Genomic DNA, 24,353 nt, shown 5'->3' on the forward strand with positions numbered 1-24,353 from the left:
GTAAAAAAACACTGTGCATAATGTAATAAGTTGCATGGTATTTTTTACCGCTTTATGAAAGTTTCGCTTCCCAGATTAGAGCATGTGGATTGCGTCTGCATAAACAAATTTTTCAAGGGAAGCACTGAACCGCCTTCCCGAACCATCTCTTCACAGATATTTCAACATGTGTATTGGATCTGCACAACTTCCATGCTACTTTTGCTAACAGAGCTCTGCAAGAACCCGTAAGTGGTTTTCTCTATACCGCATTCAGGCTGTCGTCATTAAAAATAAACAGAACAAACTTTCGTGTCTTTTTTTTTGCTGTTTACAAATCCAACATTGTTCGCAAACATTGGCAGCTGAGCAAATAAAGAAAGAACTAGGACACAGTGACGAACTGCTCTAATAACGACAACAATGCACCTCACGGAGAAATCTCTGTCAGGCGTTTCATGGTTTTCGTCAAAAATAGGTCCTCTCGTCAGAATATCGGCCACCTCGTCAGATTTCTTGTTTTCCTTTCACCCTTCATGCATTTGAATATGTAAGGGTTAAAATTTCTTGCTCAAGCTTACCATTTAGGCAGCGAAATAATTCCGTTTGCCTTCTGTAGAACGCTTAACGGGAACCAAGCAGCAATTATGCGAAATAAGTTTTAATTTCCGAACAGTGGCACTGAACTGCCCATGACACATACGCATTTATCAGAGTGCATGCGAAGCCGTCCCGCTAAGTGACCGAACGAAGGAAGTGTTTGGTTATACCTGATGTATCCCTTCATGCATTCGCAGCCAGGAACGCAGGGCTTGTCGCACTGCTGTATCACTCGCTTGCCGCAAACCGACTCGCAGTCGTTCACGCAGCTGTTGAAGCGCTCGTGCTTGGAGATGTCGCACTGGCCGCAGCGCCTCGCGTCGTAGCAGTTGTTGGTCTCCTCGTCGCGGTAGTAGCCGGGCTGGCAGATGCAGCGTTGCGCCCGGCGCCGGTACTCCAGGTGGCGGCCGCCGATGCAGTACTGCTCCATTCGCTCCCACAGGCGGGCCCGTCTCTCGTGCGGCAGCACGCAGCTTCGGAAACGGCTCAGGAAGTTTCCGTGCACGCAGCCTGCGCAGTTTGTCGCGCAGTGACAGGTGGTTGCACTACAAAATAACCGCAACGCCGTCATGCCATACGGGGCGTGATCGCAGCAGTTCTTTTCGAAGTTGAATGTTCGGAGTAAACTGGTAGGTATGTGGGGTCGACCCTGGGCCGTAGAGTGTTCGGCGTAAACTGTGGGTGTGTGGGGTTGACTCTGGGCCGCTGAAAATGCTACCACTTCCTTCCAAGTAGTTTTGAATTCACGTTTCGTCGGCGGTATCCGACAGCACTTTGCCAGCGTTATTAGCCGGGTCGGCTTGTCGTGGGAAATAAAAAATATTCCGCAAATGTCATGCATAAATTAAACTGACTCATATTTATATATGCAAATATTTGTCATATGTGCTGACATGCCGTCAATGAACAACCATTGAGCCAATCGAAATTTAATTTTCATACAACTTGACAAGAATAAGAAAGTAATTATTGTAATTACTTTCTAATATTGTAATTATTGTAACTAGTAATTAGTAATTAGTAATATAATTATTATAAAGTACATAGGCATAGGTGCTACCAAATAATGTTATTCTATTTCGAGGAGGGAGCGCGAAAATTTGTCTTCAGTGGCACTGCAACGTAAGAGTATTCCAAACTGTTCGTATTTAATTTCTACAATTCGCCCTATACGACTAGCCACACATTTTTTGGGACAAAGGAACTTCACTGTCGTACAGACGACGTCACGAAATCCACAATAACTAGCCCTCTGATATGACGTGTACACATGATTTATTCATTATTAGACCAAACATGAATAATATTTGCGATTGAACACCTTTTTCGCTGGCAGCCCTCCGCTATTAGTACAAAAGCTTTCAGTCTGCGCCCACTTTGTCTCTCTGACACGCGAGGCCTTGAAAACTGCGAAAACTAAGCACGTCAAAGTGGCTTATGTGCATTAAAGGTGAAATATTATGCCAAACAAAACTGAATTATTTTTGTTATATATGACAGCTCTCCCGTTCCAAAAGTTATAGAACATGGCTGCCCACCGATTGTTTGCGCATTGGCTATGGTAGCTATATCTCAGATATTAAACCCCTCTCTTCAACGAAATTACAACTGGTGAAAGTTTGCGCCCTGAACCCGCACCACAGCGTTTCCTACTATCTCTTGTGTATAGCTAAAAGCACTCTAGCAGGAATGTTGTGGCCACACAAGAATGAGCTAGTATGGCAACGCAGAACCTATATATATATATATATATATATATATATATATATATATATATATATATATATATATATATATATATATATATATATATATATATATATATATATATATATATATATATATATATATATTACATACATACATGCATACATACATATATACATACGCATACACAAAGCTTATAGTGCCACCGAATGCAGTGACGTTGAAAATGACAACAGAGAGGATGACACACTACTGCTCGAGTGAATGAAACACAAAACAGTTGTCTTTTTGGCTGCGTGTTTGATCAACATGACCATTATCCCTAGAAGTATATCTGCGCGGCATTCCTTCTGAAATGGGCTCTCCTGGTACGAATGATGAAACCAGAAAGAGTTGTGTTTAATAAAACGACATGTTTGCATTCTTGGCGCTCCTCACTCATGTAACTGTTCGCTCACATAAACGGGATAACTGTGGTTGCAATAGCGTAAAGAACAACCACTCTATCCTGATAAAATAGCTGCTAAATAATTGCTAACAAAGCATTCCGAACAATTATATCGGGCACACACGACACCCTCTAGCTATAAGAATGCTATGGCAATGATAATAGTATGACAACAGAATTGTTGTAAATTGCCTTGAAATGTACATTTCCAAATAAAGGATTGAACAGGATAAAGTAGATCCTAGTCACGGAGCATTTTTAACACTTCAGAACATCTTATAGCAGTTCTGTAAGCCAAAACAGGAAATAAAATTGAAGGATTTAACGTGCGTAAACTGCACATCTGGTTATGAGGGACTTTCTGTGCAGCAACTTAATTGTACCAAATGTGCACGTTAACGTTGGAACACTATACCCCCTGCCATAAAATAGTTCCCAAGAACCAACCTCACAATGTACTTTCTTTTATTTATTATAACAGGTACTCCGTTACAACAATCGTCATCTTATTGTTTTGTTTTGATACGCTTGTGTCCCACACTTGCATCTCTAATATTCTATGCACCATTATTTTTCTGCACATGGCAATTGAATATTGTCCAGAATTGTATACCGGCTTATGCTTGACACTCCCCACGCTAAGTGCAAGTAAGTTACCCTATTTCATTTTCCTACACTATAATTCAATCGGCCGTCTTTCAACTCTTGTATTACCGCTGGTGCTTTGTTCAAGACTTCCTAATTCAATGAGGTACTGTATTGTATATTTATGTCAGCTGCACATACGCCTTTGTGTTCCTACAACGTAGCTCCATGGTTGTTGTAGGCTTGTAGTATTTCTGGAGTGTTGTAGAAAATATACGTCATGCATCTGTAGCTTATGTTCTAATGTTAGTTTAAGAAATTTGCTATTGTACGCCATATTTTTACTTGGCTCTGGGTATTTTGCTCTTTCATTTTCGCTGCCATGCATTATATGTACAAAGTAGACGAGCTCACATATAAGCCTCGTGACATTACACTTGGTACTGTGCTTAAAGCTTCTAGGAACACTTGAGCAACAATAAAAAATCATTTTTAGTTTTACCTGACTTCCTCTTGTACAATCAGCATAATTTTAAACGTTTACCAAAAATAAACTATCATAATTTTTTACGCGCAATGAAACAAGATTGCGGCATGCAAGCCCTTTGTAGATGGCTTCTAACCAAGGCGCAGTCCCAAGTCCCAAGTTTAGGACTCTGGAATAGGCATGGAGAAAGGAAAAGTTAGGAAGGAGCACTGCGCTACATGATTAAGGCCAAGAATTGTTGACACAACACGTCATCGAGATATCACTGTGTACGGTAGGTTTCAGTGCTTATGCTGAGCAGTCAAAGCTGTAGCAGTGCAGCCAAACAGGGACCCATCCATTAGCAGTCATTCAAAACTGAACGGCTGACAAGCGAAATGAGTCGAAATTGCGGTAATCAGTTCTATGTAAAATCAGTGCACTGGAAATTATGGCGTTCTTTTTATCCAGGCCTCATTTTTGAATGCAAGCTAATGCAGTGACGAATAGGCCAAGCCGGAGAATGCCTGTACATCCCCTGCCTGAGGTCTGCCGAAGGTGAAATCCTGACATGCCGAGACTGCAGCCTAACACGTTCCTTACGGAAATAATGCTTCCAGAGAAACGTATTCATGGATTTAAGAGACAAAATCGGTGACCACGCTGTGGATATACAAAGATGTTGCTTAGTTGCACGTGCGTCCGGCACGTTACAAGGTGAAGTCGCGCTAAGGTAAGTCCAAAGAAAATGGGATCTCCAACAACTTCAAAGATAGTGAGCTAAAAAATAAAATTGTGGGGTTTTTCGTGCCAAAAACCTCTATTTGATTATGAAGCCCGCCGTAGTGGGGGACTCCGGAATAATTTGGACCACCAGGGGTTCTTTAATGTGCACCTAAATCTAATTATGCGAATGTTTTTGCATTTCGCCCCCATTGAAATGCAACCTCCCTGGCCGGGATTCGACCCCGTGACCTCGTGCTTAACAGCCCAACCCCATAGCCACTAAGCAAACACGCCGTGTAGTTCATGAGCTCAAGAGGGCTTTGGGTGTGAGCAAAATGTGCATGGTAGTGGCTGCACGGGCCATAGGATATGCGCTACACGGTGTGCAGAATAGCGTCGTCATAATCGCTACCCATCATCACCATCACCATCATGCGTCATGGTCAACACCACGGATCGATCTCTGTAGCTCGGCTCGCAAGTGTGCAAGGTTTGCTAGACGAAATGCACTCTTTGTCTTCGCCGGCTGGACGCCGCGGGCGCCGCTCTGCTTCCCCTTCAATCTTCTCAAGTAAAAGTAGGTATGATGACGCCCCATGTCTGCCACCATCACGTCGTCGTTACCTACAGCTTTGCGCAGGAAGTAGGCTCCCAACGCATGTCGTAGCATCCCTGCCATAACTCGCTGTGGTGGCGTAATGTCTACGTCATCGCAATGCTAAGTCCGAGGGCTCGGGGTCGAGGCCCGGCCGCGGCGGCCGCATATGGATGGGTGCGAAATGCAAAAACGCCCGTGCACTGTGCTTTGGACGTACGTTGAAGCGCCAGAGATGGTCAATGTTCAACCGGATACCCCCGCTACGGCATATCGCGGTTTCGGCATGTAAAACTTCTCAATTCCTGTCATTCTTACCAGCGAGCAGCGACTGCGGCTATTTTTTGGCGATGCACCAATTTTACCGTGATAGGTGTACTAGACTCAAGCCCATAGTCATTTCGATGTCCTCCTAGGTCGCGGTTCAAATCCACGGCAATCATATGAGATTAGCGAGAATAATATAAATACAAAAGTCGCACTGCACTAGGAAGGCTCGAGTACCGGAACCACAAATTTACAAAGATTTTAAGGATGAGTCAAGTCCTTTTTAACCTTAACATTGTATATGATAACTACAGAAGCGCTGGTCTATGCATCGATGCTACAACAAAAATTCATTTTACGACTCAAGAGCACGATGGTGCCGTCACATGGGATATTAAGGGCTGCCCCCACGTTCGGTATATAGGTTATGCGTAAACCAGCATCCAGGTGAAAGAATTTAAACGAAGCGAACTGTAAGAAGCAAAACACAGGTTATGAAAGATGAAGAACGTATGTGTCGTTCTATTTCACCACTCGGCACTGCCGCCTCTCCGAAAGGAGCGACTGGGCCAAAGTGGTCAATATTTCCTTTCTTCTCAAAAGCACGTCTCATGCCGATCTGGGTATCTTTATTCCTCTCTCTCTCTCTCTCCCTCTCTCTCTCTTTTCTTTTTGACAAAGCCAGCTTCTGTATCTTGCACGGCGATCAAGAAAATCCGAAACGCAGAATGTCGTGCCAGTTATGGATGCATGCTTGGCTACAGTGAAGCCCGATAGTCCGGACAGAAGCAGGCGAGACACACAGTCGAAGTGCTAACAGCTGAATACTTATTAGAAATTGGAAATTGGGAATGTAAGGAAAGTTCATTCTCCCTAACATAACATGTCATGAAAATTCCCTGTAGCTATTATGGTCGATGGCAGCGATTAAAAGCTTCTGTGGTTGAATGCATGTCTCTCCGTGTGTGTGTGTGTGTGTGTGTGTGTGTGTGTGTGTGTGTGTGTGTGTGTGTGTGTGTGTGTGTGTGTGTGTGTGTGTGTGTGTGTGTGTGTGTGTGTGTGTGTGTGTGTGTGTGTGTGTGTGTGTGTGTGTGTGTGTGTGTGTGTGTGTGTGTGTGTGTGTGTGTGTGTGTGTGTGTGTGTGTGTGTGTGTGTGTGTGTGCGTGCGTGCGTGCGTGTTTGTGCGTGTGAACTACTAGCGCAGTGCTTCCTCCACCGTAAATTCAGCAGAATGCTCGTCGATCCTTTTCCTTAAATTGAAGAACCTCCGGAAAAAAAACAGTTCACAAACAAGGCAGCACAATATTTTCAGGCGAGAAGAGCAACCGCTGCACTGAAGCAACATAAAGGCCACATTTCTGTCACAATCAGGTCCATTTCATCACCGACAGGAGTTTTACCAAAGAAGAAATGACGGTATTGTTCCATCGAACAATAGGAGCTCTATTTATGCTAGCCCAACCTGGGGCATTATATTTGCATGTAGCAAGCCTACACGACATGCAATACCTCTATCAACTGCAGACCAACAGAAGGCGCAAGAATGGGTTTCATCGCAAACTAAATATTGCCACAAGTCCTGCAGAATCCGCACTGTTTTCTGAGCTATAGGTGCACGCTATATTGCTGAAGGATTTGCTGAAGGATATTTGTTCCCGCAGTTCAGTCGCGCTTTCACAATAAACACACACATGAAGGCACATTTTCTTGCTTCCCTAATTGCTATCTTGCGCCAAATGTCTGCTTTGCATAAGCCCATTTCTCCGTATCCGGTCTCGTGAGGTGCTTTTTCAGCACTTCAGATTTTTTCGCTGATCTTTTGTGCAGATCTTGCAATGAGATTGCGCTCAAATGAACGTCATTGATGGCACACCGTTAAATTATCGTGTTCCCGCACTGCCATACTCTCATGCTAAGCTGATAAGCGTAGTTAAGGAAAAACGTAACAAAGAGCTTGTTTAGCGTACTTATGAAGAGATATAAAGTGCAATTGATCCTTTTTCAATGGGTAAGTATACCTTAGCCCCAAACTCGAAGCGCATCACATTCTCTATCGATATTGTGCAGCCAGTCCGGCAATGATGATTCCTATAGTATGAATAAGATGCAAGCCGCCGCAGTAAGGTACTTTTAGTTCTGAGCCTGAAGTTATCTGCACGTCGACGCATGGTCTCAGAAGTTCACGCCCATCAGCCGGCCCGCTGAAACGATGCTGGGGACAGCAGCGAGCACAACGGAGTGGTCAAAGGCCCAGAAGGCAGCACTATTGCTTCGCGTGGCAGGTCAGGATGCAGTCAGTATTTCAACTCGTTTCAAACGACGGCTGAGTAACATGACAATAAGGATTTAAGTGTGCAGAAGTTGCAAGGCTATTGCAGTCCGAAATGGAATGAAATATACGACCGCTATGCCTGCGGAACGCGCCAGCAGCTCGAAGACGAACCATTCGAGCAATTTTTGAGGGAAGTTCGGCTAAAGCCGCAGAACTGTAATTTCGGAATGCTGAAAGATTGAAATGGTTCAAGACCGACTATTGCGCCGCGCGAAACACACCAAATTGAGGGCGAGACTTCTGCGAGAGCGAAACCTTACGCTGGAGAAAGAAATACGGCAGAACGGCAGGAATTAATGTCAGACGAAACCAAGATTGGGCAAAAGGCGAAGCCCAGCTGAAGGCAGTACAAAAATAACAACGGAAACTATGCCCAAGAAAGGACTGCCTTTACTGTGGGTCAAAGCATCAACCAAAGTTGTGCCCGGCTTGGGACAAGACGTGCGACATCTGGCACAACACGAATAACTTCGCAGGCTGCTTCAAGGCACGAAAGAAAGGTTCAGAAGGTTCACTCATCCCGAAAGGCACAAGAAGAAACTGAGGACTCTAATGATGAGTTAAAAATCTAGCGGTGAGCGTCAAAGACGCGCCAAGAAGCTTGGAATGGGTAGTCACCACTAAGCTGGTTGATCGTGACGCAAGGCCTAAGATTGACAAGGTCGCGCAGGCCAGCCTTCTTCCCCGCACTCGTTCTCAAGCTTAGTAAAAAAGTGATAACTGGACCCTCAGCAAGGGTAGAGACAGGCTACAGTGGTGGCGTAATCAACCATTCTAGGGTTATGACTCTACCGCTCAGAATCGGCGAAATCGAGGAGCTCACGGACTTTTTTGTGGGTTAGAAATACGAGGAAGCGCTTTTGAGATTGGAGACTTCTGAACGCTTCGGTCTAGTCACAAGGGTCCAGTGCCTTCAGGTTCAAAGAGACTGGGAATATCGAGGTCCTCAACGAATTTCTACTGGAAGTATGCGCAAATAGCGGACCACAGTTTGGTTCAGAAGAATTCCGTTACTTTGAGAAAAAGTGCCACTTCACACACGTATTTTCGGGCCTCGGGTTCCTTCGTTCGAATGGGCTGGCAGAGAAGGGAGTGCAAGCCACGAAACTGCCGGGAACCCGATGTCAAACAGCACACGTAAGACAGCCGGTCGATGCATCCGCTTCCACTATTGACAGAAGGCAAGCTAGATACAATGTTATAGCCGAGCGGCTGGACTACGAAGGTGTGGGTCGAAAAGCCTCTCTCACCGCGGTCTTATCATGCCCGCACGGAAGATGGAGGCCACCTTCGTCGAAATTCTCAACACCTACTTAGGATCAACGATGATTTCAGCAAAGGTCAGATAACGCACGATAAGTGAGAAGATGCCACAGCAGCGCAATCGGAGAACATTCGGCGCGCTCCGAGCGGGAGCGCTCTGCAAGACGACCGGCGGCCGGACTGCGGCCATTCTGAAGCAGGTTATGCACCACCAGAACCACTGCCAGCCGCTCCACGGTCCTTACAATCCGCACTCAAAGCTCACCATCCATTCGGGACTTCCCTGGAACTCCGAGCTGCAACACTGCCCCCGGCTCCCTGACCCCGCCGGCCGCCCGCGATCCTGGCGTTACTAGCTGAAGTACGAGGACGAGAAAAGAGCCCTCTCGTCTCGTGTACGTAAGAGACCCGGCAGATTCCTTAATTCACGTTTGTTTTGTTCCTACATTTTACCTCCACAGGACGGGACGTGCTTCGGAATTGTGTAGCCAGTCTGGCAACGATGACGTCTATACTATGTATAAAAGCCAAGCAGCTGCAGTAGAATACACTATTCGTCCTGGGCCTCATGTTATCTGAATGTCGACGCAGACTCTCGCCGTCTTCAACTGGTTCGCATTTGAACTTGCACTGAGGTTCACATTGGTATGAACTGTTCCTTGCAGACGCCACACGCCGTGAGAGTTTATTGCAATTCGTCATGCTGTTCCTTTTTTGTGAATGGTGGTGTAAAAGCTAAAATGGGTAGGCTAGAAAGCAAATGTAAGTATATTCTGTCTATAATATCCGCGTGCTTTATACTCAAAGTAATTATGCAATGGCGCGAATAAAGTGACAAGTTTAAGGAGCATATTGTAACAATAATGGAATTCTGGCAATCCCTTTAAGCAGGAGTGACTGCAGGACGGTTAATTCGGTTTTCCCTAGCTCTCGTACCTGTGGATGAAGTGCTTATTTTTCCTGCTGGTGCCCACATCGAAAGAATCCTACTAAACATACCCGATTCTTCTTGAACTAATTGCTTAATATGCATTATCATGTGCGTTATGTCAGAGTGTCAGTCTGTTGCCTTTGCTGCTGTTCATTCCTGTTTCATTTCTTCTATTCATTTATTGTTGTTTAGATGTTCCATGCCGCTGTCATCAATAACTTTTCTTCTTGATAACAGTGGGAGAAGAAAAGCCGCCGCCGCCTGCAACCAGCGTTTTGCCAAGGTACTTTTTTGAGTGAAGCTGCTTGTGGCTAGGATCCCGGGATTTCTTCGTGGCACAACCTGACAGAAAACTATCATAATCAATAGCTCATATCCCCAAGTGTCATGGCTCATACGACCGTAAGGTAGAAGTTACAGGCACTCAGCAAAGTGAACACTGCATACATTGTTTGGAACGACACATACAGCGTAAAGAACAGCATTCAATAAAGAACAAGCTCAAAACAACTATCCGAACCACATATTTGATAACAAGGCGCTCCTGCGCCTACCTGCTATGCCAAGCAGGTATCGCTCCCCGTATACGTTTCCCGGTGTAGAATATTGCTGCACAAGCCGCTGCGGTTACGGTAGCTTGACTGTAGCATGTTAAGTAGGGAGTGACGTAACTATACTTTCGTACGTAAAAATCCCGCCCAGCAACTGATTTCTGTTCTCACAGTGCTATGAAAAGGCCACACATGGAGAGGCCTGCTCAAGAGCAGCGTGCACACGAGGCGTAGCGAATTTCACCTCTCTCTGGTCCACTCTCTGTAGGTGCACCAAGTAGCATCGCAAGCCACATCGCAAGCCATCGGAACCTCCTAGGCTAACAGTTAGGTAAAGTACGTGTGAATGTCGCCATGTGAATAATTCCCACCTACGTCGCAATGGGTACTCGTTCTAGTTGTCGCTTACAGCTTCGCTGTCCAACCACCTTCACAGCGTGGATTATAGACCGTTTTTCTTTCGCCAAGTTCTCTTCAAATACGAATCTCCTTATCGAAACGTTTGCTCCCCGTTAACGCTTTGCTTGCTAGCTCATTGTTCATTAATTCAAATGCTCTCTGCTGGACTGCTTTTGTCTCCTCAGGTCCGGTGATACGCTGCCATATTGCTATTCCACAGTGTTATTTGTGAAGGGTTTCTTTTTTTCAAACACGTTTATTTACGCCAGCATGAAGCCAATAGTAGGCCCGCAGTAGCGTTCAAGACAAATAATAATTTAACTCTGAAGTCAGTGTAGTACAACTCTAGAAAACAAAGCTAAGTTTCCGCAAAACGAATAATCCCGCCAGAAAAGGCGCGAACAACCTATTCTTTCTTATTCAAAGTACGCTTCCATGCCCACATGTAAAGATCAAGAAAGGTGGTACACTACGAAAGTACGCATTCGCGCCTGTGCTGTGTTTAGCGCTTTCTGCCGAAGACACACACTGACTGGTGAAATCACAAAGCTTAGGTACACCAGGTTGGTAGAGTTCACGCAAGGCAAGGGTAAGGTAATGTTCCTGGGAGAGAGTTTCTATTCCTGAAATGTACTTCAATTCATGCACATTAGAATGGTTATCCCGTTAACAGCATTTCTGGGAGATGGAATTTTATTCCTCTAAAGTTACCTGACTTTATGCCGTTGAGAATGATGACGGCATAATTTTTGTATACATATTTGGGTCCAAGCATGCTTATGTGCAACCGAATCAGCAGTACCTTCCGTTAGCAACCATAGGCACCGCGCCGAATGCACCAATCTTCTCTTTTAGAGGCTATGCATCACCAAGGTTCAAGATCCAGAGGTAGGCTTCTCTGTGTGCTTGCTAAAATTGCGTACATTTGTCATAGCAGGAAATATATAGGAAGGTACCCGTCGCGATTTTAATCCTCTCTGCATTAAATTTGTCCTTGAAAAGAAAATAGAGCAGGTGGATGTATGCAGCATTGCATGCAACTTCAGGTGCACCAAGTGCAAGCCTTTATTGACGTAAAAGTCCTTTATGTTATGCCAATGCATTGCAAGAAACTTTAAGTGCACCAAGTGCAAGCCTCTATTGAGGTAAAAGTCCTTTATGTTACGCCAATGCATTGATCGCAATACGTTTCACATATTGTTTGCAGGTCGTGGAAACTGGCGCGAAAAATTTTCCCTGCATACGTTGTTATATTGCACAATGTTGCCCTATTGAAGCAACACCGGGCAAACCTGCGAGATCGTTGCAGCTGTAAAGTAGGTAAAATAAAAAGCGATACTTGTGACCATTTATTGCGAGAACGTCAACGACTGGCAAAAGTATCAAAGGTGGTTAGCTAAAGTGTGAAATATAATAATAATTTCCGTAAATATTTGAATTATCGCTTAAAACTCCCATTATTTACCTTTTGCACATTTTGTATTTTGTGGCACTGCATTTCCCTAGCGTTGTGGCATAAAACCGCCAACACACTTCCCTACCAATGGTTCACTGAAAACACTTTACATAGTTGAAAGAACGCTTGATACAGCTCATTCTCTAAACAAGTTGGACATTTTCAACTTGAAGTACCCGTGGTCAATATTTAGGTTAAGCGCTTTAAGGTAGCGTGGAAGTTTCAGGTACTCGCGTCAAGATATTAAACACAAATCTGCAATATATTTGTAGAATGTGTACAAGTTAATGCATATGTCTGTTCGAAGAAAATGCTGTGCAAAAAAGGTTCTTTTTACTCAGTGCGATTGTTCTGCTGCTTCCGAGAATAAAAAGTAGAAAATGTGTTTCATCGGTTCCAGCAAATTTCCAGGAACAACCAACATTACCTTTTAAAAAAGGTGGCGTTTTGAGGTTCAGCTTAAGAAGAAGCTTCAGCGTGTGGCCATGTGTTTTGTCTACTAAAATAGTTGTCAGAATAAAGTGACGCTCTCCTCCGTCATCTATGCAGCGAATTTTGATGGAACTTCACCTGCCCTAAGAAAACTTCTAATGCTAAGGGTCGATAGGAGCAGGTCTGTTGTACAAAGGTTTACAGTCATTGCAGAAATCGGTGCCGTTTGAAACAAATAAGAAAATGGAAGTGACTATTTCTTTTTTTTTACTAATTCAGAAGGAAAAGTGATGTCAAAGTCGTGCAACCCACTCCAGTGGGTTGTGATGTGGGAGTGGGTTTTGAAAAGTTATGTATAGTAGACAGTTCCACAAGAAACGTTATATTGTAAACTGTACTTTCCTAATCTTCCCATGATGAAATAATGTTTTCGCACCCAAAAGAAGTGTACGAAGTTCACATCAATTTTGTCTGCTTTCATGGCTCATTCAAGTGCTGTTTATATATCTGAAACTATATATATATATATATATATATATATATATATATATATATATATATATATATATATATATATATATTGTTACGCATGAAGAAAACGATCTGTGAACGTGCTTGCGGTCCCGAGTGGGGGAAGGAAGAAGAGAACGACGCTGAGTTGATCAACCAGCTGGCCATACCACGTGGTCATACGCTGGTTGCAAAACCGCGGTATATGACCAGGGACACCGCAGGAATAACACACCGGGAGAGGTCGAAACCTTGGTCGTTCGTCGATGAAGCGGATATTATCATTTTCCCGCGTGTAGTGGGTCGGTTCGTGGCGTGTGTCACGACGATACATCGGGCGTCGAGAAGGCGTGCGCTGAGAGCGTTGGTCATAGCGCGGTGTCGGCGGGCGTGTTGTCATCCTCGACTGTGGGGCTGCGCTGTACTCTACGGCCGCTGCGGTAACCATCGGTTGCCAAGAGGCCGAACGTGGCGCCCTCATAGCCTCACGTGACGTGTACACGCCATGGTGGTCAGCAGTTGAATGCAACAGCTCTTCGCTGTGGGAAAGTTCCTCGCGGACAATCTGTCGGATGGTCGAAGGAAGGTCGAGGCAAGGACTCGTGTCCACACTGGCAACCGTCGTAACGTTTGCCAACCGACCAAACTTTGGCGCAATCCGACGCATCTTGAGCGTTTCAAACGTTCTGCAGTGCCGAATGACGTCGGACGCAGAACTGAGGCTCTCCTTTCCAATTAGAAAATTGTACACATCCTCAGCCACTCCTTTCAGCAAATGTCCCACTTCTTCCGACATGCGAGCATTGACCACCTTGCACAGCTTTAACACTTCTTCGATATATGTTGTGCATGTCTCACCTGGTAGCTGCGCCCGTTGCGACAGTGTCTGCCCCTCACGCTTCTTTTTTGGTAACCGAGTCCCCAAAACACGCCTTTAGCTCGTCAACAAAATGTTCCCACGTCGTAAGCGCGTCCTCGTGGTTCTCGTACCACATGAGGGCGGTATCGGACAGGGAGAACACCACATTGGTGAGCTGAGCGGTTGCATCCCACCCGTTGGACTTGCTCACTCGTTTGTAGTGGACGAGCCACTCTTCGGCATCTTCCCCCGCTTTGCTTCCGAAGGTGGGTGGAACTCGGTAGTACGGCAGTGCACTGCTAGGTGCTGCGCTCGGAGCGGCTCCTTCTTCTGGCATCTCCAAGACGGTCACGGCTGATGGCGGGAGGCCGGCAAGTCGACGGCTTCGACGAAGCTGCGGCAGTGACGGTTCCGTTGTTGTAAGCGGTACCCCGCACCTGCACCACTTTGTTACGTGCGAAGGAGACCGTTTGTAACCCTTACGGATGAAGGGGACCGTTTACTTAAGCTCGCGAAGGTGAGCGCAAGAGCGGCCAGCTGGTTGATCAACTCAGCGTCGTTCTCTTCTTCCTTCCCCCACTCGGGACCGCAAGCACGTTCACAGATCGTTTTCTTCATGCGTATATTTTAATACATTAGCATTAGGTGTATCAAAGTCTAGAAAAGCATATATATATATATATATATATATATATATATATATATATATATATATATATATATACATTCCAAGGCTTCGAAGTATGGCACGTTAAGTTCACCATGTTTGAACATGTCACCCTAGTTCTGTTCCTAAGACGATAAAACCATGTGCTGCAAGACTTCTCTCAAATTTTATGTTTTTCCTGTTGCAGCAACAATTTCTGTTGAAATTAGTGAAGTGGGCAGCTTCATACGTACTTGAATTGACAGTGTAAGGACTAAAGCTACGGAAACTCAATAAATGAGCAGTCTAAAGCCTCAAAATTAAGGCGCATTGTAGAAGTTAACACGTCTTACTTATAGGTGTTTTTTCGTAAAGACCTCTTTGGATTGCCTTCATATTTTATTATTCAGAGCAAGAATGCAACTACAGCATTAAGAACGTAAGTTACTAGACGCAGAGGTTCCTTTGCAGTTTGTGACAGGAGTCAGCGATATAATAACTTCATTATTCGTTAAACTCATTCCAGCGTATCCTGCTACTTCATGCGTTCCAACTGCGAAAGTTGGCACTGGAAGCACACTGTCGCACAATACCGGCTTGCTATACATGGAGACAATGAGAGTTCTCTCACAGGCGCCTCGGGTTATATATAGCAATGTGGCGATCCAAAGAGAAAGCATGCGAAGTGAAAGGGCTAAGTGACAGCTGCTGCTGGACCTGACACACGTTATCAGACTACTCGTGTTAATGACCTTTCCACTGAATTTCATGCTCTAACACATTTAGAACGTTTCCGTTACTGCTTTCGTGTCTGTATTTGATGATATATACGTAGGGTAGGGCACATGTGCAAACACTAGTTCGCTTGAAAACATCTTCTAATGAAGGACCTGGCCAAAATTTAGGATGTTGGTCTTATTGGCATATGTGCACGTGTGGTGACGTTTGCGAAATACAATAGAAAAGAAACACTTATTTTACTCAGATACCGAGATCAGCAAGCGACTTACGCAATGTCTTTCTCACTTAGAGGCTATGCGCAAAGGCTGAGAACAAGCTTAATTTTTCCGTGATCTGCGCATTCCCTGAACTTACTCTCACTGGCAAAACTTGTGGTCTGTATGACAGGGAGCACCTCAATTTACATTCGCTAGACAATCGGAGTATAAATGCATGTAAGTAGCACATATGTGTGTAGGCCTACTTTGAAACGATGCCACGAGTCTATGTGTCTGCCAGCAAAACATTCCGCTTCATAATCACAGGCGCCGTTCCCCGCTTTCCGAATGGTCGTCAATCGAATACAAGTTATCTGTTTAATCTCACAATGCACATAAGTGTCCATCTTTGTCTCTTTCTGTAGCCTCACATGATGCCTGCGACGTTTTGTGGTTAGCGCCGTAGCCACGTCTCTACGACAACACAATCGCTCTGCTAAGCTGTTGCACGCCGTGGTATCGCCATCGAAAGTAATCGTCGGTCCGGTTGTCTATGTATCGTAATCTGGCATCAGCAACATTTACGTGAGCCTAGGCTATCCAGTTAGCTTACTCCTACCTTAAAGGCCCATATCCGCGCATTTACTAATATCGTTAATACGTCTCAAGGTAGCCCAAGCCATTCTCTTTATGTAATTTTGCTCTGTCTAGACCGCTTATCTCCTGTCTTATGGAGTATGTAGCGTGAGCGACTCCACTTTACCTTCTTTAATTCCACGCTCAATTGTCAATCAATACCCAATCCATCTTCGAAAATTACATCGCTCATACTCGGAACCATGTAGCTCACCTTGCAAAAGCGCGCAGGCTACGGCCAAGGCCAGGATCCACGACTTGACGGACGCCATAGACTGTTTTGGTTTTGTTTGTTCTTCACTCTCCCAGAGTCGCGGCTTGTGGGGTGGCAGCCTGACACCCAGGCCGCAGAATCCAACACTTCGACACCTCTTTCTTTCTTTTTTCTGCCCTCCTCTTTTCTACGGATCGCTTTCGCCGTGGCTGCCGCAGCAGTAATAACAGTTGAGCACACTCGCTCGTCGAACAATGAGCGAGTCGCTCGAGAAGGCATTGTGAGTGTCCACGAAGGCGCGACATGTCTGCAGTACAAATAGAGCCTGAGACCCCCCCCCCCCCCCTTCTCTCTCGGCACATGCACACACATGCACGCAGGGGTCAGCTATGGCGCAGGTGCGTCGAGAAGCTATGCAACGGCGCTGAGAAGCACCTGATAGAGGACGCAAAGACGCAGCTGCTGCTTGCGCGCGCGCGCGCGCACGGCGACTGAGGCTCTGCAGAATCGGAGCGTAAAGTGCTGCCTCTAGGGTGACTTTCGTTTTTCGTTTGTTCTTGTTCCTTCGTTCCCCTTAATGCATGTGCGCTTCGTGCTCTCCTTGTTCTCTTCGCACCTTCTTGCTTGTTGCTCTTCCTCCTCCTGTTCACTCTCCGTAACTGAACATTGTAGAGCCACTCATATGGAGCCCCCGTAAGAGGAACAGAAAAGAAAAAGCACTCAGTCAATTTCGACGGGCAAAGCATGTTCTCAAAGTTACACACCTGTTAATATCTGTGGAAGGGGTTCATTACTAGAAAAGTCAGTGAAAGGTAAAGTTAAATTTTCTTGCATTTTGCGCCGAAACCACCACGCTGGTTCGTCCGTGGTATGTCAAGAAGCTCAAAGTAGTTATTTTTTTTACTTCAACCAATGTAGCTCAGCTCGCGATATTTGATTTGGTTCTTTTAGACCGCAATATGCTACATCTTTGCCAATAGGAAATTGACAAGCCCGAGCATAGACAATCGAAATCTATGAGGCGCCACCCATTTCTCGGTTTTTCCCATTTTCGGCGTTATTACGCCTTCTCTTGTGGCAAGAGTAGATTGATTTTGGTATTATAGAATACCAATTTACTTATTGTTCATGCCTAAAACATTGTGACTATGATGTATTTCAGGATCCGCTATCATTTTCTGTGTATGCAGCCTTTAGAAGCATAGCCTTCGAGATCTGTTTCTGACACTTTGATGGAGGCAATGCTGGCAGGGTCGTTGAGTTTGACACCACCTATAGAGCTCCAGCAACGTTCTCCCCTTTATTGTATATTTATGTGCCACTCATAACCGCTGTAGCGGTTATGAGTGGCACATGAGTGGCACAGACAAGAACGATGATAATGATGGCGACGGTAAAATAATGACGGCGGCATGAAGACGTTGGCCCTCGGCAACAGCACGATGACGACGCGATGACGTTACAACACTTTGCATTTACTTAGCAGACCCTCTTATTCTTTTCTATAGAGCCTCGACTCTTGCACTCAGAAAAAGAATGACTTTACTCCGCCATAAATTTATTGTTCAGCCCCACAGAACAGGTCTGCGAAATTTTCATCTCTCTACCCTCTTTTTTACAGCAGAAGTCGTTTTTATCGATGCATCCGCCGACTTCTGTTGCACGGATGAGATGGAAATTACGGCAATGTCTGAGGTGGCGCCATCGGGCTGACCTAGGCCCGTACGCTTCATGCCCAACGGGTTGCCGTTTGTAATCGGTAAATCCTCTTCACGGGAAGTAAACGGCGCCGTACAATTTCGCTACACTTTATCTCACCTCAGCAGCAAAGTTGGGGCGTTATTTCGGCGATCTTCTTGAGATCGGTTCTCGTTGTTGGGGTGTCACGGTCTAGCTAATCTTCACATGCATTTAGTATGCGAGGTGAGTGCAACAAAATCGTGGTGTCATCTGTAACAACTAGGCAAAACACGGTGAAACACGCCGCTCTGTGAAAGCCGGTCACCAGTGGCTTCCCCATTTTGTTGGAGAGAAATAGGCATCTTTTGAGCCATTTCACCGCAGACGACGGGTGCGTGGCATGGCCCTGGATTAGGTTTGCTGCCAGCGCCTACCCATCTACCCATCGATCTAAAAACGTTGGCTATGAGGCCGATGATGATGATGATGCCAGACTATGGTGCATATCCATAGGATTGGCCAAGGAAGCGGCTAGGTAGGCCCCTGGTCACACAACAATAAGAAAAGAAGTGGGAGAGATAGCAGTAATATTTATGTTGAGAATATTAGAAGGTAAAAATTATTTATAATACTATGATGTACATGAATATTTCTTTAAGAATACACGATATGAAGAAGAATGCGTTGCACCCGCCGCAGAGGCTTAGCGGCTGTGTTGTGCTGCTAAGCAGGAGCCGCGGTATCAAATCCCCGATTATGGCTTGCCTCATAATGAAACCGTGCTTTTGGCACGTGAAACACCAGAATTAATTCATTCATTCATTCATTGGAAAAATGTGTTGTTTAGCAGTCACTCTGCTAATGAAATAACAGAAGGAATTCAAAGCTAGAGAAAGAACATAACAAAAACACGGTGTACATTCATTTGCATTTCCTTTTTCCTATTTCTATATTGCACTTGCCAGTTCTTGGCCAATACCCAGAGAATGAGTATGTCACTAACATCTAGGCTGCACATCTACATCTACGGTTTCCTTGAAGACGACATGAAGGAAAAGAGAAAGAAGAAGCCATCATCTGGTGTGGATCGGTGCTCGGCAATTACTCATGGCTGAGAGGCGCGAATCTCAACCGCGCCGCAAGTCAACAGGAAGGCGAGAGTCCTCAGCCCCTCGTGCAGAGCGCGCAAGCGCGAAGACAAAGACCGCAGGCTCAGAAGCTCGCGAAACCCATGGGGGCCCTGATGAGGGCGGTTCTGGGCATGGTAGCCACGGATCCGGCAACGTCGCGCAGGAAAGGTGTGTGCCTCAGACTACGATGCTGGCGTCATTGAATTCACCAAGTGTGTGTGTGTGTGTGTGTGTGTGTGTGTGTGTGTGTGTGTGTGTGTGTGTGTGTGTGTGTGTGTGTGTGTGTGTGTGTGTGTGCGTGTGCGTGTGTGTGTGTGTGTGACGCTACTGAGCCCCGCCAGCAACTACCGCATCAGCAATTGCCCCACAAGGCAACATAAAGACGCTGCTCGGCGCGGCAGCAGCAGCGAGCGAATTGACCCTCGCGCAGCGCGTCGCGTCGACGTGAACTAAGCGTGGAAAGCACAGCGCATACGAAGCTACCGGAACTCTGCGCACTTTGTACACATCGCAGCACACTTTGGAGATGAGGCCCGCGCGACCGTACGCTTTGTCCACATCGCAGATCGCTTTCAAGATATGGCTGCCCCCGCGGCGTACGCAGCAGCCGCCGGTGGTGGCAGGCTAAGCATAGTCCTAGTTTGCCCTTGGTTCAGCTTGAAGGTCAGATTTACGGAAGCAGACGTTTTGTTTTTTTTTTTCATTTGTACCTGAAGTAGCAGAGCTATCACTCTAAAACGCAGAACGTTCTCTAAAATGTGTGTTTCATGCTGGCCGTATTATCAGAAAGCTTTAGCTCACATAAACGCTTAGCTCACATAAACTCACATAAACGCTTTAGCTCACATAAACGCAGAAATGCATTCGTGAGATAACGCCTGGGCAAAATTTAATATTTGCGGCATTTCAGACAAAGATAGATGCTAGTCATTGTCTAAAACGGAATTTGGTATATGGCCGGAATTTTCGCAGAAATTTCAGAAAATCTCTAAGCTCGAAAGAAACACAAGCACAAAGTTCTGGGAGGAAGAAGAGGTGGCCGAAGAAAGTAGATGCACTTCACGTCGGCTCCGTTGTCGTTCAATGATTTCGCAGGGAAGTCACCGAAAATCATCGAGCTTTTGCTACCATCTCACGCAGCAAGTTACCAAGAGTCTGCCGATACCAACTTCAAGGTGGGAATCCCATTTTTCGAACTTCTACGCCACATGTCCGTCTGTGCCACACCGGCAGCCACGGCAGTGGCTGCCGAGAGCCTAGGCCTATAGGCGCCCCCGCAAAAAAAAAAGTACGCGTGGCGCGCGCACACGCTCGCACGCAGACGGAAGAAATGGAGGTTCTCGTGCAAGGGGAGAACATTTTTAAAGAAGAATTTGAGGCCGGCACGGGCTGGAGTACCTTCGGCTCGAAAAAGCAAGCCGTTAAGAGATCCAATACAAACAGTTTCGGCGCCCACCTCGGCACCGGCGGAAGAAAGAAGCGCGAGCAGAAACTGAAACAGCAGTTAATCAAGGCCACCCGCATGCCATATCTACCGAAGGGTGATTTCAAGATTATCATCCGCCCAAAGAGAGGCCTCAAGATTGGCGAATTAGGAGCGGCCCGAGTAGCCTCGTGCGTCTACCAAGCTGCTGGCATACCCGGGGAGCACAGGGAAGACGACACCGTGTGTCTCAACGTACAACAGAACATAACCGTAGTGAGTACCCCCAGTGAAGCCAACGCAGACCGATACCAAAGAGTCGAGCGCCTCGTGGTCAACAGCCAGGCCTATGAGACCAACGCATATAAATCGGCACCCGACTTAACTTCCAAAGGAGTCATCAGGGGTATACCTCTCGAAGATTCACCCCGGGACGTCACCGCCCAGGTCGTAACCCCCAAGAATCCTACGGCGATCGCTGCGAAACGACTCAGCAATACCACCAAGGTCATCGTGCTGTTTTCCGGACTGAAAGTTCCCTCCTTCGTCCGCTATGGAGGCGCTCTGATCAGGTGCGCGTTGTACAGAAAACAACTTGACCTGTGCTTCCAATGCGGGAGACTGGGCCACCGCATGGACGTGTGCCCCAGTCCGCAGGACCGCATCTGTAGAGGCTGCGGCACGGCCAACCCAGGTCTCGACCACCAGTGCAACCCGCTTTGCCAACTTTGCGGGGGTGAGCACTTAACGGCCGATAAGAATTGCAAGGCTCGCTTCAAGACAGCATATATAGTCAAGAGACGACGATGGGAAAGACAACGACAACAGGAAGAATTCCTAGCATCGGAGGCTACGAGGGAATCAGTTGGACGCCCTTCCAGAGAGACCACGCCCCGTTCACGCTCGAGGGTACGCTCGAGAACCAGAAAGTCCAGATCACGGAGCCGCACACCCGGACCGGCCTGAACCGGATCCAGGAGCCGTACGCGTTCGCGTTCCCGCCGCAGCGGAGGCGGCCCGGCTGTAGATGAAGCCACCAACAAGGTGAGCTGGGCAGAAGCGGTCAAAGGCTCGTCGCGCCGCGGCGGAACTGAGGAGACTGCAGCTTCTAAAGAAATAGCAGAAGTGAGACGGGAAAATGCGCAGTTGAGAGAATTAATCTCACACCTCGCGAGAAATCCAGGAACTTAAGAATAGCCGAAGGGTGGAGATATCTCCCCGTCTGAGTACTTCTAGCTCAGGTGCAGCTGCGATAACTCCTAATAATAGCATGGAGGAGGACGACAACCCTCCGCCACCTAAGAGAAAGGCTCCAGCCATTAGCAACCAAACCGGATCACAACTGGCAGACCTAGGCCAGAAATTAACAGAAATGCGAAATGTACTGAAAGAACAAGCGGAAGCCGTCGGCAACCTCACGCTGGCGGTCTCGACCATAATGTCGAGACTTGACAAATTCGAAAGCAACGTTGCCAACCTAAGTCTTAGAGTAGCCAAGCTGCAGCCAGTTACCACCGCAGGGGCCCCCATAACTGGGGTCGCATCTAATCAATTCCACGACACCCCTGTAAACACCGCAGGAGCATCTGGGGTCGTTCAGACCTCCACCCCACGATCAGACCAAAATAGGCAAGCACGGTAAAAGAGGCGCGCTGACGATATGGCAGTGGAATTGCAGGAGTTACGCCGCAAAAAAAGCGGTCCTGCAACAACACCTTAAAAGCAAATCGAAACCCGATGTAATAATGCTACAAGAGACACACGAATTAGCAAAACTACCCGGTTACCAAGCCCCGGTCCCCCATCCGGGGAGGACCAAGCGGTAACTACTTTGGTATTAAGGTAGCGCAGATTGAACAAGTATTCGTAGAAATTATACCTAAAAGCAAGAGCCAATGCAGCACGTTTATCCTCAATCTATACAGCAAGCCAGCGCACATACGACAGCGCTTTCTAACCCTTTTTAGGAGGGCCACCGACTTTGCGGGCTCCCATCCCCTACTAATCGGGGGAGATTTTAACGCCCCGCACGGAGCGTGGGGCTATGCCTATACGAGAGCCAAAGGCAAGGCTTTATGGCAGGATATACAGGAAACAGGCCTGACCCTCATCGCCGACCCCAGCTCCCCCACCCGAATGGGAACAGGGCTGACAAGAGACACGACGCCCGATCTAACATTAGTGAAGAACGCAAGAGGAGCGAGTTGGAATAACACATTCGAAAACCTTGGTAGTGATCACAGAATTCTCGAAACGAAATTATTGGAGAATTTAAAGGTCGAACCAACAAAACCTTCAAATGGTCGGACTGGACCTGTTCCGCAAGAATCGAGCGGAATGACGCACGCGCTCATCACAGACATTCAACAATGGGCCGAAAAAGTGATGGCTGACGTCAATGAAGTAACAAAGACCGTGACGCCAGAACTTCCCGTCGAGAAGATCGACAGCCACCTGGTGCACATGTGGGAGGCCAAACGATCGCTTCAAGCCAGGTGACAGAAACAAAGACACAATAGGAAGTTGAGGAAACGCATAGCGTTACTCAACAAACAAATAGAAGAACACTGCAAAACCCTTAGTAAAGAACAATGGGATGAGATCTGCAACGAGATGGACGGACGGATTGGCACCGGTCACACATGGCGCCTGCTCCAACACCTGCTAGACCGACCAAGACCAAGGCAACATATAGGGAAACCATGCGCAAGCTAATACACACACACACACACCAAGGGCGAGGAAGAAATCCTTTCCGAACTCTGCGACAGATACGCCCGCACAGCCCAACTATTCAACACGGAGAATACACTGGAAATCCCAATTTCTCTCTGGACAGAGACTTGGCGAGGTGGAATCCGGGCCGCCTTGCAAAAGCTCAACACCAAGTCGGCCCCGGGACCGGACGGCGTAACTAATAAGACCCTTCGTAACTTGGACAACGAGACCATCTCCGAACTGACCAAGTACATTAACGATTGCTGGACCCGAGGATGCATCCCCGACCAGTGGAAAAGAGCAAAAATGGTGCTCATCCCCAAACCAGGGAAACCCCCAAATCTGGCCAACCTTCGACCAATATCCCTTACTTCGTGCGTCGGCAAGTTGATGGAGCACGCCTTCCTCACCCAGATCAACGCACACTTGGACGACGTGGAAGCGTATCCAGACACCATGCTCGGGTTTCGAGCTCATCTCTCCACGCAGGATACAATGTTGCAAATCAAGCACCAGATACTCGACAACAAGACAAGAGGTACCAGGGCCATTCTAGGATTAGACCTCAAGAAAGCCTTCAACAATGCAGCTCACGCAGCCATACTACGCAGCATTGCCGCACTCAATCTAGGAAACCGAGCGTACAGCTATGTTCAGGATTTTCTCACAACCAGGAAAGTCTCCTTAACGCTGGGCAAGCTCGCATCCGAAGACAGGAACATAGGCAGCATTGGCACCCCGCAAGGCTCGGTCATCTCACCGATGCTCTTTAATCTCATTATGATCGGCCTACCCGAGCGCCTCAATGCCATCGAGGGAGTGCATCACACAATATACGCGGATGACGTTACGATCTGGGTGT

General features: G+C 46.7%; 1 long non-coding RNA gene across 1 annotated transcript in view; it reads right to left on the bottom strand.

Moving 5' to 3' along the window:
- Window positions 1-16,884, bottom strand: part of LOC142564105 (uncharacterized) — a 36,643-nt gene extending 19,759 nt beyond the window's left edge. The window contains exons 1-2 of the long non-coding RNA XR_012824488.1: window positions 16,541-16,884; window positions 750-1,089 (exon numbers count right to left, since the gene is read on the bottom strand). This is a non-coding gene — a long non-coding RNA (uncharacterized LOC142564105). The remainder of the gene's footprint in view (window positions 1-749; window positions 1,090-16,540) is intronic.
- Window positions 16,885-24,353: the final 7,469 nt, after the last annotated feature.

Source organism: Dermacentor variabilis, chromosome 11, assembly GCF_050947875.1.
Source record: "Dermacentor variabilis isolate Ectoservices chromosome 11, ASM5094787v1, whole genome shotgun sequence".
Taxonomy (NCBI): domain Eukaryota; kingdom Metazoa; phylum Arthropoda; class Arachnida; order Ixodida; family Ixodidae; genus Dermacentor; species Dermacentor variabilis.